This window comes from Sitophilus oryzae, unplaced genomic scaffold (genome assembly GCF_002938485.1).
Source record: "Sitophilus oryzae breed Bouriz unplaced genomic scaffold, Soryzae_2.0 scaffold_1111_pilon_pilon, whole genome shotgun sequence".
Classification (NCBI taxonomy): domain Eukaryota; kingdom Metazoa; phylum Arthropoda; class Insecta; order Coleoptera; family Curculionidae; genus Sitophilus; species Sitophilus oryzae.
Window position 1 is genome coordinate 809,275 of NW_022145740.1, and position 17,726 is coordinate 827,000.

A 17,726-nucleotide genomic window follows, 5' to 3' on the forward strand; every position below is an offset into this window, starting at 1 on the left:
TGTTTAAACGCACGTGTCATGTACAACGTTTATTTTATCCTCTCGTAGTATATGTCTATTTATTTTTTTAATTATGTAAAGAGCAATTTGTTTACTCACTTATTTCGTCAAACAGTTTAAATCCATTTTTTCTTTGATCAAATCGGTGTGAGAAACTTTGAAGCTATAAAATGTTGTTTTGGGAGAGTTGAATATCCGGGAAAGTTGACTTATTGAATGATATTGCACCCAACTAGGGAATGCAATCCCGCACCAAAATATCAATCCCGCAAACCCGCGGGATTAAAGCAATCAATCCCGGGAATCCGCAAAATTGTGGGACTGTAAACAATAGTCATACATTGGGTCCTAAATGGTACAAAAGGCATTGTACATTTTGCATAGGCCCACAATATATTGATATAGCGTGTATCTTAAACTAGCTGTACAGAAATTTGGACACCGATGTATACAGGGTGTTCAAAAATATATTTAATATTAAATAAACTTAAATTTTATTATAATTTATCTACTTATTTGATAAATAAAAATATTATTCTGATTGAAGTTTTTTTTTAACTTGTGTTAGTTATCTGCTTTTAGATACACTCTATATCAATAATTGTTTGGTATATGCAGAATGTACAAAGCTTTTGGTACCATTTAGGGCCATACGTATGACTAAAAATGCATACTTTTCGAAAAAACGTCGTATTTTCCTTAAAACAAAAAAAATAAAAAACCGATCAAATCGGTTATTCTAATTTCAATACAGATTCGTCGTACTTGGTAAAAATTTCGATATTTTAAAAATTGTAAATTTGCGGTAAAAAAGATTCTTGATCAAATTTTCACACTCTTATAAAACAACCTGTATACGAGAATTCGCTAAATATATTTTCGAAAATCATATCAGCATCTTAATCACAATAGATTCATCTAAAACCTGGTCCAAACCGCATCCCAAAATCTTTTTTAGTTCAAGAGATATTCAACTTTAAATTTACCCTAAAATTTTGCTTGTCCCAATAATTATGTCCGGCAATTTATTTTACGAAATTATCCACAAATACTAGTTAAACGCTTTTTTTCACTTACGCACATAGGCCGGAAAGAAATCTAACAACTAGCCTGTTTGTTTCACTTATTTTTAATGGCCAAGCCGTAAGGGGAATCCCCCGGGTTCCGAGCGTCGACGCATCGGCCCGGAACGAAGCGGTTTGATCTTAAAAGAGATCGATTCGGTTACCCAGTAGTAATGTGTCGATCCCGCGGATCCCGCACGGTAAATCCCGCAACTTCGATCCCGCGGAATCTCAGAGGGATCCCGCATTTGCGGGATTGCATTCCCTACACCCAACAATCACGTAATTACGCCCTCCTTTACGCGTTAACATTTTTTCGCGAACTTGAACAATTCGACCCCCAGTTCGAGTTTTTTTTTTCACTTAATTTTTACTTCCCGAAATAGCGTTACATCAAACAAACCTCGTATCTGAGACTGTGTTTTATAGTTTCAATAACTGCACTAGCATAAAACTAAAATGCCTAAATATTATCAGAAAGCCATTATTTAAATATTATTTTAGTGCGATCAATATGAACTGCAACCGGGATAGCGTGAAATACATAGATTCTTCTGATTTCTGCCGTTCGAGCGCTGCGGTCGGAATTTTTTGAAATTAACTAAAATGTACCCCAAGCTTATGTGCTTATACCGTGCTGGCAATTGTTACTTTTGGGTCGGTATTTACATATGTGGAAGTAAATCGCATAGGGATCTTATTAAGTCGGAGTGAGAGAAACGCGACGGTGTGTTGTTGCGTTGTTGCCTGTACGCCTTTCCCTATCAAGTAAAGTAAAATCACGATCGCAAACCGCTAATTTTTAAGACTTTTTTCGAAAAGGTAACTAGATAAAATCATTAGATATGTTTCTGAGCATCTGAAATGGAATTATAAGGATATCGTTAGGGTGTTCATTTTTTTGTAACGAGAAAACGTCAGTAATCGCGCTACAATCCATTATTTCTAATAGATTCCGAGATATCGATTTTTGAATTCAGAGTTTTAATAGCGCGACCACTGTCGAACACCAACTCAATTCCACTTATTTTTACCAAAAATGCAAGTGTTTCTAACTTGCACTTAAAAATTTTCAAGCTATAGGGAAAATTACAACGACTAGTTAATAAATAAACAAATAAAATATCACAAGACGTAATTAAATCGTGAAGATGAACGCATGATGTACACCTTTCCCTAGAACTTTAAGTACTGACAGAGTACTACTTTTTTCCCTTGTTAGGAAAATTATGTAGGTCGTTTAATGCCGATTAAAAGTTGTCATCATTAGGAATCCATTTTTGAATGTAGTCGCTCAACAGACCAACAATAAAGAAAAAATCTAAAAATAAGTAATCAAAAGTTACCAATTTGTTGCGAACTTTTTAACAGTCACTGTTACAAGCTGAAAATTAAAATTATACGCTAATTTAAGTCGTGTCATCACCAAACATCGGTATTATTAACTTTTTCATATAAATTACATTGTTCCACCGCACAAAGCTCTTTAATTACAAAAAGAGGTCGGACGCTTTTCGTACAAATTCAATCAATATTAATAATGAGTTGCAAAAGACAGGCGAATCCATCCCCCCACCCCCGCAATCCTGTTAACGCGGATATAATTAGTAGGGGGAGTCGTAATAAAGTTTGTACGTCAAAAACGAATCCTGCCGGAGCCTTGGGGTTTTGTGTAAAAAGTTTAAACCGAAAAACTTTGCGGCTTTACACAGCTTTCCCCTGGTTCGGACTTTTTGTTTCGAAATGCACATAAATAGGATATATTTGACCTTACATTGGATATGAGATAGGTGGGAGATATTGGATGATTTGTTTTAGACAAAACTTGAAAATTTTCGATGAGTTCTGGGTGTTTTATAGTTCAATTTATAGAATTCAGTATTTTTTTCGATCATAGTACATGATCATATAGAGGATTCGGCAATAGTGCGTCGGGCATCTGTAGCTCCTAGAGTAAAAAACTTGGAAATTTTGTTAATGAATAATACCTAATGTTTAAATTTGATACAATTCTAAAATAATTAAAAAAATGTCCGATTAAGATTTTATAAATTGTATCTTTTAAATGTACGCTTGAATTGTTTCAGTTTGAAATATCAATTCCCAATGCAAACGGAAAATTAACTGGATTTTTAACGATCTAAACCATGCAATTTTAAGCAACATGAGAGTGACTGACATGACATGTTATCTAATTTATAAAAGCTAAATTGGCGCATTTTACACAATTTAAAATTTTAAATGCATTGAAAGCTAACATTTATATTTTATCTTTTTATTTAGGTACCAGAGAACAAAATAAAATCAGTTTTGAAAACGTTAAAAATATAATATAAAACATACTCGATATTTTGATTTTTATAATACTAAAATCAATAAAGAACAGAAACCTGTTATTTTAAGCTTTTATTTTTAAATAACAACTTTTATCTCAAGAAAAGGAATAAAACTATATTAAAATCCAAAACGGAAAATCAAATTTCAAAGTTTCATTTCCTTTAAAGATAGAGTTTAATAGATCTTAGGGGTAAAGAAAGTTTAAAACATTTAGGGTAACCTTAGGTGTATAAAATCACATTAGCTACGGTTCTATTCCCTGCAGGCAGGAGCAGAGTATCTGTTGGCAATGCAATTAGAGCTAATCGCTTGTAAAAGACCAAAGCAGCGGGATGTAAAGGAATTAGGTGATATCCTGAAATCCAGAATCATTATAACAATGGTGTCGCGAGCATCCAGTGTAGGAGAACTTTATTTTCTGTGTCTAACTTGTTCAGCTTCTCTAGGCATTCTTTGACCAACATAGAATTGATGGTTACTGAGTTGATCGCTCTTAATGCTGCTTGACTATTGGGTAAGATGGCTATTTCTTGTTAACGATAGTTCCTATCTAAGATAAGTTGTACCACAGAGAACAGAGTATACTTTGCTATCTGTGGTTGTACCGAAGGGTATTTCGCAGGGGAATTTTGGTGTACAACCTCTAGGAATTAGTGGGGAATTAGTAGGGAATTAGAGGAATTAGCAGGGAATTAGTAGGAAATTAGAGGAAGTAAGTAAGTTTCATAAAAGCACTTGATTCGGCTATTTGAAATTAAAAAATAATATCTAAATCATTGCTCCCAAAAGTTCTTGTTTGTATTTATGTTAAATTTTCTTACGAAAATCAGTCCCTTTTTAAATATGCCCAAATCATTAGTCCTACCAGCCTATTAAATCAATGTCTTTCACAAGAAATGATATAGAAAAACTCCTGAAGGAAACTGATAACAAACAATTTTTGCTTATGAAGGTAAAAATTACAATATTTTATTTCTTATAGCACGTTAATGCTAACATCTCTGTTTTTGTTTTAGATTGCATTAATAATTGGAACCGCAGGTGCGTGTAGAAAGGACGAATTAACTAAATTACTTGATTACTTAAAACTGAAAATGTGACTGATGAGGGTGCCCAGTTTCATGTAAGACTGCCAAACACGAAAACAAAAATTTTAAGAGAGTTTTGCGTGACATCAGGGGGCATAGAAGGTATAAATTTGGTAGAAATGGTGCGAAGCTTTTTTCTTTACGGCCACCTCATACTCCGCATGGTTGATTTTTTGTTTTCTTTAAAAATAGGAAATGTACAGGGTGGGTCAAATTTGACGCTTTTAAATGGAAACACCCTTTTCTATAGGAGATAGACAAAAACTAATATCGGTGCCTGGAGCTCAATTTTTGTCAAAAACATGATGGTGAAAACCGCATATCGATATCTGTTACCGTTTCGGAGTTACGGGGTGTTTTTCAAAAATATGCATTTTTAACAAATCGCTGTAACTTTTTTGCTATGGAAAATTTTGAATTTTTGTGAAAATATTTCCAAAGCACCTTTTTACGTAGAATTTAATGGTTTCAGTATAATTTTTTTAAAATTAATAATTTAAGAATTATCAACAAAAAATTTGATTTTTTATATGGGACACCCTGTATATTTTTAATTTATTGAAAAGAATTTAAAATTACCTTTCCAAAAATATAACACACTTGATATTTTGCTCGATTCCTCTTTGAGATAAAGAGTATATAAAAATTCGCCCGCTTTAAATAAGTAGGCTTTGAAGGGCACCGGCTGTAATGCAAAAAAAATCTAGCTGTCAATCAACAAAATCTAGCTGTCAATCAATTAAAACGAAAATAATATTTGCAATGAGAGATGCAGAATTTTATAACAATTTAAAATATATTTAACCAACATCAACACATTTAAACTATATCTAATAACAATAAAAATAAATAGCAAACCAAGACATTTTTTCAAGAGATTTTGCTACAGGTGTTCGACAGATCAACCACCTTCTGTTATGGACAGACGGGGCAGTTTTTGAACATTTCTCGCGGAATTCATTAACTCAGTAGGGGTGAAAGATACCCTCTCATAATTGCTAAGTATTTCTAATTCTTGTCTAGATTATACGGAAGAATAAGGAACCTTTATTCTTCGCAAATATATTCATAGGATTAGATCCATGGGCACTGAGTCTAATTATGATCTTGGTTAGCTATTGAATTATTCTTGAAATTGGCTGCAAAAATTTGCTGATAACTTCAGCGTCCAGAGGCGGTGCGTCGTCTTGCTGGAAAAATATGTTTTCGAGTTCCATTAAGGGCATATCATCAATAAGGGGTCCAAAGCCTACTAGTTAAAAGTGGCGAACTTTTAAAAATTCTGTATTTCAAAGGGAATTATAACAAAATATCAAGTGTGCTATATTTTTGGGAAGGTAATTTTAAATTCTTTTCAGTTAATTAAAAATATAGAGGGTGTCCCAAATAAAAAATCATATTTTCTGTTGATAACTCTTAAATTATTAATTTTAAAAAAATTATACTTAAACCATTAAATTCGACGTAAAAAGGTGCTTTGGAAAGGTTTTCATAGAAATCAAAAATTTTCCATAGCAAAAAAGTTACAGCGATTTGTTAAAAATGCACATTTTTGAAAAACACCCAGTAACTCCGAAACGGTAGCAGATATTGATGTGCGGTTTTCACCATCATGTTTTTGATGAAAATTGAGCTCCAGACACCGATGTTAGTTTTCGTCTATCGATATATTTTCGTATAGAAAAGGATGTTTCCATTTAAAAGCGTCGAAATTGACCCACACTGTACAACTCAACCCGTTGGCATTAATATGTTTGGGACGATGCAATGCCTAAAAAAATTGCTTGTTTTTTATGCCTTAATGAACCGGAGAAGTATACAGGACACGCTTTTAGACGCATATCTGCCTCAATGCTGGCGGACTCGGGGGCAGATCTACTAATGGTTAAGCGTCATGGAGGTTGGAGAAGTAGTTCCGTCGCAGAGGGATATATAGATACATCAAAAGAAAACAAGAAAATTGGTGTGCAGCACATTTTGGGATCAAGAATCGAGGAAGCATGCCAGCCCGAATGCGAGCTAGAATTTTTAGAATTTTAGAATGGGTGGGAGGGGGCTTAATCACTTCGACCTTACAGATCCATTGTGTCCCCCTTTCTTGAATCATAACTCATCATACAGTCCCAGGGCTTTGACAAAAGCCAGTATCTGGGACGGTTTTATAGAGGGTAGTTCTCCATCTCCAATATCAGTCGTACCAAAATTCATGGCACGAATGGTTGTCGTCTCGGCGCACTCAGAGATGAGGTGTACTGGTGTTTCACCATCTTCCCCACAGAATCTGCATTCGCCGTTTCTTCTTAGTTTCAATCTACTGAGGTGTTCATTGAGGAGACAGTGTCCTGTTAAAAACCCCGTGACAATCCGAAGATTGTTCTTACTCAGACCTAGGAAGATCTGTGATTTTTATTGATCATAAGCCCTCAGAAACTTCTTCGAGTGTCCTAGACCATTGCAAGATTTCCATTCCAGGTTGCGGATGGAATCTTCCAAGTTCTTGAGTTCCTCCTTGAGTTGGTTACCACTTGGAAAGCAGAACGGTTCTGGTCCAGTTAGTGGAGTGTTCGCTCCTTTTCTACCTAGATTATTTGCTTTTTCATTGCCTTTTATCCCTTGGTGAGCAGGCACCCAGTGTAGGAGGACTTTGTTTTCTTTGCCTAATTTATTCAGCTTCTCTATGTATTCTTTGACCAATTTCGAATTGATTGAGACTGAGTTGATCGCCTTTAACGCTGCTTGACTATCAGATAAGATGGCTATTTCTTGTTTCCGATAGTTCCTATCTAAGATAAGTTGTACGCATCTCTCGATAGCGTAGATTTCTGCCTGTAGGATACTAGGGTAAGTGCCCATTGGTTCGGAGTAATTAGCTCTCGGCCCAAACACTCCGATCCCTGTTCCCGTATTGGTTTTGGAAGCATCAGTATACCAAGTTATGATATGGTCTTTTAAATGCTGGGCAAGCGTTTCGCTCTTCCAATCCTTCTTATTGCTCAATACTACATTGACATGTTTGTCAAAGTTGTATGTTCTTGGCATATCGTCCACTGGGTGTTGCAGGAGTGGTATTTCCTTTTTGAGGGTGTTCCAAGCCCCTGATCTGACAATTCTCCCAGTACTAATTCCGTTAGTGACCATTCTAATCATTGTCGCATTGGCATATCTACCAATGACAATGTGCAGTGGTGTTAGATCTAGAATGACCTCCATTGCTGCTGTTGGACAGGTTCTCATGGCTCCTGTGATGCAAACACATGCTAGTCTCTGGACTTTGCATAGATTTAGCCTTGCTGTCCGTTGCTCTAGTTTTGTGTACCAGGCAACTGCTCCATAAGTAATCATGGGTCTTACTATCATGGTATACATCCAGCGCAAAATGTTAGGGGAGTAGCCCCATCTATTTCCGGCCAGTCTTCTGCATATCATGAGAGCCTTTATGGCTTTGCTGGTAGTGTTCTTAATATGCCTGTTCCACAGGAGTTTACTGTCCAGAGTTATTCCCAGGTATTTAACTTCCTGTGTTGGCAGTATTTCCTTTCCATCTAGTTGGATTCTTTTCAAGTTTTTCAGACTTCGCCTTCGGTGAATGGCACTATCGCGGTTTTGTCTGAGTTGATACTCAGCCCGACAGTCCTACACCATCTCTCAGTGATACGGAGTCCTCTTTGGATAATATCACACAAGGTGCCTTCATGTTTCCCCCGAGCGATCATGACTATGTCATCTGCATACCCAATGCAGTGTATTCCCGCTAGAGTTAATTCATCTAGTAGTTCATCCACCACCAAGCTCCACAGCAAAGGGGAGGTTACTCCACTTTGTGGAGTTCCTTGCGTTGTTTTAACAGCTACAGTTTTGGTGCCCATCTGAGCCTCTGCTGTTCGTGTTGACAGCGAATACGAGCTAAATAGATCAACAGCCCAATCTATTTCAGTTAGACCTTCCCCAAGTAGCAAAAAGAAATTCTTTCAGTCGAATAGAAAGTAACAGTCGAATAGCGTTGTCTTAAGGACTGCTTGATTTTATTAAGCGTTTGGTTTCGACCATTCTGTTTTTTAATAAAAGTTGTCATACTAAACTATTTTCTAGTGGTTTTTACAACGTATCCTATAACGCATTAAACGATAATTTCTTTTAGTATGATATAACACTTAATAAGACAATGCTATATGATAACAAACATATTATTTTATTAGACTCTTATACCCACCATGTAAGAATTCTATAATATTCATATAACTAGTAGTCACAAGATCATATAATAGTTACTTAAACTTGTCTTATTACGTTGTATGATAAAACGTCTTATTGCGTTAAACTACGGTGCTGTATACAACACCAGAAAATTGTGATTAACAAAATAAATTCGCTGTAATATCTGCATTATAAAACTGGTAATGTATAATATAACCTCATTTTAAATTAAATGGTATACCTAGTTATTTATTTTGTTATTGTTGTTGTTGCAAAAGTAATATCTACGTAAGAATATAATCAATCACAGCTATTATGAATTCTGGACAAAGTTGGAAAAAAGTTAACAAACGCAGTGGTAGTTTAATATAATAAAGAGCATGTAAGAAAAAACTCCTCGAAATTACGGCAAATAATGCCGAGAATTCCCTGGGTTCTCAAAAGCCAAAATCTCTCGGGTTGTCTGGCTTCTTCAAAGCATTGTTACCACGTTGATGTAAAAGTTTTACTGTAGTAATGTTTGTATTGTTTTATTGTTGTTTTTCCAAGTCTTTAGGTTGCCGCTCACTCGTCGGGCACGCATGAAATGCATTGCGTGTATGAATCGATGAAAATCTGATCATGTTTGTTAGTTTAAATCAGTAGTTCCCAAACTTATTTTTCTCGTGGACCACTTTCAAAATTTTACTGGTTTCGGTGGACCCCCTGCTGCTACATTTCTACCACATTCTTAAAGTCGCCAAAAAATAAAAATTGTGTCACTTCTGAGTTCTGTCCCTATATTCCGATATGTAAAATAAAAACGAAAAATGGTACATTTTATATCACTTTATTTATTAAAAGAATAGAATTACAAGAAAAAATATTAAGGTAATATAGGTTCAGGTCATAATTTTAATTAATGGGAAGGATGTATCTGATGGAGTGTCAGCAAACGATCAATGTTTGGCTTTATTTTTGTGAGCAATAACCGCAAATCCCCCCCGCTCTGTGATGTTTAATTTGCTCCTTTTTTTTTTTGTTAAGAGGTTTGTAACGGCACTAAAACTCCTTTCGACAAGGTATGACGAGGGAAAAGCTATTAAAAATTTCCTTGCGATTTCCCACAGTCCAGGATATTTTTCGGGTATTTCTGCTTGCAGCCAAAATGTTGGGTAGCCTTTTCTAAATTTCACCTTCAGCTCCTCATTAGTGCTTAGCTCGAGCAGCTCCTCTTGTAATACAACATTGGCCACTTCCGTTTCATCAAATGGATTTATGATCCATGGTGGTATATCCATCGTCAGTATATCTTCAAACCTGGTTTTGAAGTCATCATGCAGAGCACTTAAATGTTGACTGTAGGTATGGATATCCTCATCAATACATTCTACCTGCGACAAGTTTGGAAATTGAGAGAATTCGCGCCGACTAATGTTTTGCTTCATAAATTTCAATTTCCCAAGAAAAGCCGAAATTATCCCCTTTGTTTTTATTAAATTCAGGCTGTCCCCTTGTAACTGCAAGTTAATATCATTAAATTTTTTAAACAAATCTGTCAAATACGCAATGTCTGCTTTGAATTTGATCAAGTTTTCTTTTAAATCTGGATCTCTACTTTCTAAGAACTCTAATATGGAATCGAAAACAGAGTAAAATCTCGTTAAGCATGCACCTTTCGACAACCAGCGTACTTCAGTATGTAAGAGCAGTCGTTGGAAGTCTTCATCATTTTCGTCGCACAATTGAGCAAATAAACGCGTATTCAATGCATTGCTTCTGATTTTGTTGACAGCTTTTATTACAAAATGAAGAGATTGGTTCAACCTGTCACTTAAATGTTTTGCCACAAGATGTTGTCGGTGGATTACGCAATGAATAGCTGTAAGTCCTGGTATAATTCTTTTGAGATGACTTATAAACCCACGATATCGCCCGACCATTGCAGGAGCTCCGTCTGTTGCCACTGAAATAATGTTTGTAAATGGGATCGATTTTTCCGTAAAAAAATTACTCAGGACATTAAATATTGATTCGCCTTTAGTGTCAGTCTCCAAAGTTCTGGCAAATAGCAATTCTTCGTGAATTTCTTCCTCAACAATAAATCGGACATATGCCAATAGTAATGCTTCATTACTGGGTAACGTTGACTCGTCCAGTTGTATAGAAAAATGAGTTTTTTGCAGATGATTGCACAAAAAGCTTTCGATATCAGAGCTCATTTCATCAATGCGTCTTTGTACAGTATTGTTACTTAATGGAATTCTTTTTAGTACGTCAAATGGAGATTTGTGCAAAACAGTTTTTAAAACCTCTTCAACAGCGGGTAAAATTAATTGTTCTCCGATAGTGTGCGGTTTTCCAGATTTTGCTATAAGTAATGAGATATTGTAAGATGCCCGCAAGCCATCATCGTTACTTTGAGATGTTGAAGCGAACATACTGTGCATGGTGGGTCTCTTTCCATATTTTTCTTTCAATGTTTGAAAATATTTTAAATCTTTACCTATTTTATCAGTATGACACCTTTTTAGATGATCTTCGAGCTTTGATGGTTTCATAGAGTCATTGCTCAAAACTTTGTTGCATAATAGGCACATGGGCAATTGTTTGTCTGCCTCTGATGGAACAAAACCATATTTCAAATAATCGATACTATATTGTCGACATTTTTTCTTTGCTGTAGCCATGTTTCGTGTCAGTTACCTTACCTGTAAAAAAAAAATGTTTTAGTAACCAAGTTTTTTTCTGAATATAGGTATCACACCGCAGCCTTTGTCAGCACGCGGAAATAGAATTACGGCTTGTAAAGGGACCAACTAATAAACCGCTGAGACAAATACAGACGTTTTCACAAAACGGTATCAATTTTAAAGTACATAATTTACCACTAATTTTTAATAGTATAAATAAAAATTGGTGTACTCAGTATCGAATACTGATCATATTTGTGTAGGAAAAAATAAAAAGTCGAAATCCCAAAATTGTCCATAAAAACGATAACTAACATTTTATTAAATCAATGAGTTCACGCGCTCCGTGTATTTGCGTATTTTTTGTCTGCGGCTTCATTGTTAAAACGTGACAAACTGGCATCGAAGTCCAAGCCCCGCCCTTTTCCCGTCGCCCGCGCACCGCTCGCTCTTTCCGAAAATGAATAGTTTTGATAAAATAGTTACTTCAAAACCAATTTAAAATGATTATGAAATTACTGTTTTATAAAATTAGTAGTTATTTGCAAGAAAAATTACAAAATTAATTGCTCTGCAATATTGCTTATTCGGCCTTTTTAGAGAGGCAGTGTTTCTCTCGTGAAAAAACAATTGAATAAAACGTGCTGTGTTTGTCGAAATCGAAAGAGGACAATTAAAATATCTGTAAGTTACTAAGTTACCTATCTATACAGGCCGTTGTGATCAACCGACTAGTACACGTAAACAAAATACTTAAGTACTATAACAAAAAAAAGGTAGGTTACTTACTTTTCTCCGGCACTAGCAAACACAGATATAAATTTTCTCACAACTTTTTTTCCAAATTCCGCCTTTTTTTCGAAATTCCGGAAACAAATGAATGCGTTTGCCTTTGGCATCAAGTATTTATAGTGGTGATCAAGTTCATGTCTGAACAAGCATTAAGCATTGTCGGGCGGATAGCGCTTTGCAAGTCTGTACACGAAATTGTACGTAATATCGAATACGCAAGTTTGGACAAGTAACAGTCGCTTGCCTTATTAAAATATTATCTGCTTAGATAGGTACTTAAAACAATGTAGGTAGGCCCTTATAAAAACTATGCTTACATTTTTGCTCTTTACTATCAAAAGCAGATAAATTTTCGTGGACCCCCATTAACATCTTATGGACCCCCATTTTTTGTTCACGCCTACGTAGACCCCCAGCAAGTCTCCCGTGGACCCCTGGGGGTCCACCTGGACCACTATGGGAATCACTGGTTTAAATACTAATCATATGAGATTTGGCAACATCTATTTGTCACAAATCTCAATATGTCCAAAATAGTTCTATAGTGCCTGGAAATTCTGCGTAATGATAGATATTTATCCTATACCGTTTTATTTTACAACAAAGACTTATTTAAGGGATTCATTTATAAGGTTGCATTATAATTCGCCATGTTTAAGACAGAATTTTTGTATGGCCCTTGGCCGCCATTATATGAAGCAAAATTAAAAACATCAAAATACATTGTAAAATGTTATTTTTGAGAACTATTTTGTGATAAGATTCCCACATACAGTAATATAGTGTTTAATTACATTAAAAACAAGAATTTTTGAAAATTTTATTTTATTTTGTTGTTTAAATTTATATGTAAACCTTAATCGAAATTAAAGCGCTTTAATTTTTTGCCAATTACATACCTATAATCTACCAGTAAAATTTTCGGCGCAACAAAAATTGTCCCTGCTTTTCAAACCCTATTAATGATTTTTTATATTACATATTTGTTGTACCTTCTGGCTCTACCCGCCATTTTCATTGTCGAGTAAAGTCTCCTTTTTAACAATCCACATCTTCTTGATTCATTTTACGACACGCTTAAAATATAATTTGCTTCTAATATTCTTCGGTAAAAAAATAAAATACTCTTGTATCTCGCTAAATGATCAAATGTTTTTATTGTTCTGTTTCTTAGATGTGACCACGTAATACACAATAAAACTAGTTTAATAATAGTCATATAACGCTGTGTAAAATAGTTGCATAAGAGTTGTATACTCTTTTTATAGAACTTCTATACTACTAAACGGTTGTATAAAAATGGGCCTTTTTTGGTTGTAAAGCTATCATATTACGGTCATATAGCACGTTATATGAATTGAGGTATCCTATAAAAATTATCACATAGCTGTTTATACAACCTTTATAAAATACAATTTGCTACTTGGGTCACTATTATCATCGTCATCATCGTCATCAGGAATTGTTTTGAAGAAGTGTAAAAAATGTGTTATTAATATTTATAATAATTAGTAGTAGGAATTTGTATCAAAAATTAATATATGTAGTTGTTTTTCATTATTATAAAAACTAGTTGTGTTATAGATTCATAACACCACTAGTTGTGTTATGAATCTCATAACGTAACTGAAATACTAAAAAAATAGTGATGTAAAAACGTTATAACTGAACGGTTGTAGATAAACAAATTTACTCCACCAACCTGCACAATTCTCTTATCCGAGGGCATGCCCGGGTCCGCTCGCACAACTTCATATTTGGAATTGTTATTGATAAGGCCCACCAGGAATTCGAAACTTCGTTTTTGCCGAAGTTTCAGCTTCAGCTCTCGATTGTTCATCGCCTCGTGCGAGTCGGGCGGTCCCGGCGGATCCGATGACGTGTCCAGGGGGATCTGCGTAATCTGCAACGAAGAAAAAAGGAGAATATAATTGCTTTCAGGTGAATTTGGGAAACGGCAAACCGGGGAATCCTTTTGAGGATATTCGAAGTTCTCTTTACACTTGCTATAGGGTGATTCAGGCTACCGAAAAAGCTCTATATTAGGTTTTTGGTTCGTGAATTTCATTTGCTAATTTTTTTACTTAATATTGGGGGGCGGTGGTAACACACATTTTGAAAGTATTTTTGTCAACATACAGGGTGATTCAAATATATTTTCAAAACAAAGTTGTTTATTTTTCAGTAGAATACTGTACAGGGTGATACTGTGTGATAATAAGTGCAAATATTTTTATGGGTATACGTACTAGAGCCGAGCATTCACCCGTGGATTTGTTGGGTGCAGTCAAGCATGAGGATATCCACTAAGAACACCAGCATTGGAGCGTTTTATGAGTCGTTGTCATATTGTTGAAATTTCCATACTTGGATTGCTAAAGATTTTATTATTGTTAGAAACAGGGGCGGCTTGTCCTATGAGGCAGATGAGGCAGTGCCTCACCAATACATTTGAAGAATTACACGTATTAATCGATACACGTATTAATCGATACATTTAATCACAATTTTATAGTTTTTTCCCTATTTGCATCAATAATAATTGTATTTTTTATCCGTCATTCTACAATAAATTACGTCGATGGTATTCCTTTAAACGCGCTTCCTTTCCCATATGCGACAAACTTGACGATGTATATCCATCTCATTTGTTCTTTAAGAAGTATATGTGCAGAGGTTTGCCTCTCGCCTTTCCTTGTCTAGCGTATTGTGGTATATCGCATTGACGGAGCGACAGCGTTCACTGGAATCTTATAGAATAAAAAGAAAAAGCATAGGCAAAACCTTTAGTTGAAGAGAGATAAAATGTGTGGAGTAGTAGCGCGTAAAAAGACCGTATTGAGGCGAGCCTCAAATGTAAATTTAAACCTTAAAAGCCGTTCGTTAAAAATATGTATCACTTCCTGATCAGCCCGAGAGATTTTAGGCGACGCGACAGGCTGAAAATGCAGAATTGCATTATTTGGGAATTTGTATTATTTGAATCAGAGTTTGAATTAACTCTGCCGGTTATTGCACTGTTTTGTCTCTAATTGATTAATATATACGTTTTTTAATGTGAATTGCATGTTTAATTACTCGTCTTACTGATTACAACGTATTAAGTAAATACCTAAAAAGTGGGCAATGACTTGTTGATTGATACGATGATTTAGAGGGACCACATGCATCATCAGTTTCGAATTCGAATCATTTCTAGATAAATTGTGTACTCGTATAGTCAAAAAGTAAAGCAACCTGTTACAGATTTCATTTTGTTTTATTTTTATAGGATGGGTAGAAAAACAAGATTTTACCATACAGAGTAAAATATAAGACAAAATATCCTGAGGTCGCTTTGATAAAAATTTACAGTTGCAATAGCCCTATGTAATAGGTACCGTATGATCGAAAAAAAACGGCGTCCAGTTGGCTTGAAAATGACGATCGATGACATTTCCCATATAATTTTACATATAAAATGACAGCGATCTTCATTTCATAGCCATCGCTGACGCCGTTTTTATTCGATCATACGGTATAATACTGCGAATTATATTACATAAGGCTATTTCCGCAACTGCTAAAAATTTAGAAATATTTTAAATACAAAAATGTGGCGCTTTTTAAGTCTGTAGGTATCTAAAATACTAAAAATAATATACAGTGTGTATTACATTTAAAAAAATTGAGATATAGCATTATAATATTGCAATGCTGGCCGTGCCATAAAAAAATCCCTGTATAAAATAATGTGAATTTTTCTTGGATTTATTTTTTTGTCTTACATACCTCGCTATATACATACTTAAGCAATTAAGTTAAATTCAATATCAATAAGTTAAATTCACTCCAGGTTTTTACCACTTTTTAAAAATTGAAATTTTTCAAATATGAATTAATATGGAAATCCCGCATATATAGTGCTTCAAATAAATCAATAGTGTGATGTATGCTGAATTTTATGCTGAACCCAATTCTGTACAGAAAAATGGTAAAATTGGTAAATATTTTTTTAGGATATGCACTTTTTTATATAGAACTTTTTTTTCATATATTTGTCAACTACGAAGATATTGGACTTCCTCGTACTAAAAATTCTCTTTTAATGTGCCTCACCATCTTCCAGTGCTACGAGCCGCCCCTGGTTAGAAATGAATACGGCCTTTTTAAGTTTGCGCTTCTTCCAATGGGGTTCTTTGTGGACAACCCGGGCTACCGACTATTTTATGTTGTGATGCTTGGACTACACATGATCGATCTGCAATGCCCGACTTCATTGTTTCACCTCTTTGCGTATGTTTTTTATTTCGTCAAGTCGTACATGTAGAGGACGTTTTGTCTCTCCAATATATGACTCACAAGGTACCTGGTAGATGCACTCTTTCTCTTGGTTAGATAATTCTTGGTTGTGTTTTCGTCAGGCCACTTCTTAGAGTAGTCCCAGACTTAAAAACAGTTTTAAGTTTATATTGCTTAGTTATTCGCCTGATCTTCTCTGATATGTTCCTTTCACATATGGAATCGTCAAGAAAAAGAGAGCATCCTCCTCAGGCTGGCGTACCAATGACTCAAACCTGCAATTGGATATAATATTGTTCTAGGGATTTTGCGGAGTAACCATTCTGAAGCAAATCGGTTTTAATATTATCTAGCTCAGAATTCAGAGATTTTTGGTCACTGCATATAGTGATTGCTCTATGACATAGCGTTTTAATTATATATATGAAATGGAATACTCCCATACGCCGCGGATGCTCCAAGGAGAACGACAGTTTGTATTGAAATGAAATTTTGTGAGCATATGTAGGTTAATTCAGAGCACTTTTTAAAAATATAGAGTTCTACAGGGTGTCCCCAAAAAAGTTACATATCAAAGTTGTGTTTTTTGTAATGGAACACCCTATATATTAATTGATTTTCGGATTCTGGGAGAAAAATAAAGGTGAGTTTTATAAGAGAAGTATATAACTAAAATGTAAGGTTTTTGACATATTTAACATTTTCTAGAAATAAAGAACAGTTTTAAAATTACAATAAAAACTACCTAAATTGGAATTTACCCGGTATAGCCTAATATGTAGTTAAATTAACCATTGTACTTTAAATTAAATTAAAACTTAATCCAAAATGTTATACAGGGTGAGACAAAATTAATATTGAACATTGGCCACATATAAAAGCATGTTACTCTTTTATTTTAAATGGAACACCCAGTATATTATTCCGATATTCAGTGGAAAATTCATATCTCTTCAAAATACTATTAAGGTTTTCTACCCCTCAAATAAAGATTTTCCTAGATATTTTCATTTACATGATTTGATATGAGTAGATCATTATTATTTGATAAAATCTATGTGGCTGTGATATGTCTGACGTTGCTTCAACATAGCTGTCTAATTAGTCCAACTTTAACAACTAGTTATCATTTTGTCTCAGTTAAAACAAAAAAAATTCTCAGAAATTTGCCGAAAATGCAAACTTATCCTACATCAGAGAGAAATGATATGATTCCATTAGTTGGTGAATGCAGTGTGCATTCACCAATTAATAGAATACTTAAATGCTCCTGATTTTATCTAGTCTGTTTTTTTATG